The following is a 673-nucleotide window of genomic DNA, read 5'->3' as shown; positions in this document are numbered from 1 at the left end:
GCTCAGAGCCGCCTGCCACAGGAGCTGGCCCGCGCCGGGTTCTATCCCTTGCCGTCATGGGCTCCTCGAGCAAGAGGACCCACGGCCTCTGGGCCCAGCGGCCAGCTCCTGGCTGCTCCCTGGCGGCCCTGGTGAGAGCCCCCCTACCCCCCACCCCGTGCCTCTCTGCACCCGGGACCCCCCCACCTCCTCACCTGGGCCGGGACGACTTCACGACTTCAGCCCTTTCCTCCACAGGCCTCCGGCTCCGCTCCGCCCTGCACTCCGCCCGGGATGTTTCCAGAACCAGCTGTGCTCCAACAACTGCCTTCCTTGACCCCACTTGCCACCAGGGCTGCGCTCTGGACTCTCAACGCTAATCCCGGGCCCTCCAAAGGCCACTGGCTGCGGCCTCCCCCCTCATCTCCCGGGTGCCCACCGGGGGTCACCGAGCCCACCACGTGCCTCCCAGGCCCGCCCACCACGCCCCCTGACCCCTGACCCGCCCTCCTCCAGGTGATGCTCATCCCGGCTCCCAGCCCCTTTGAAATCATTGTGGAATCCTGTGAAACTCGCCTCCAAGAAGCCAGTCTCCAGGCTTTTCTTGCTCCCCCAGTTAAACAAAAACACACACACACACACTGCAGTTGGGGTGACGACTAGGTAGCACTGGGTGCTGGGGGGAGGTGTGCTG

This window comes from Bison bison, unplaced genomic scaffold (assembly GCF_000754665.1).
Source record: "Bison bison bison isolate TAMUID 2011002044 unplaced genomic scaffold, Bison_UMD1.0 scf7180017864053, whole genome shotgun sequence".
NCBI lineage: Eukaryota > Metazoa > Chordata > Mammalia > Artiodactyla > Bovidae > Bison > Bison bison.
Note: the sequence above shows the minus strand (reverse complement) of the source record.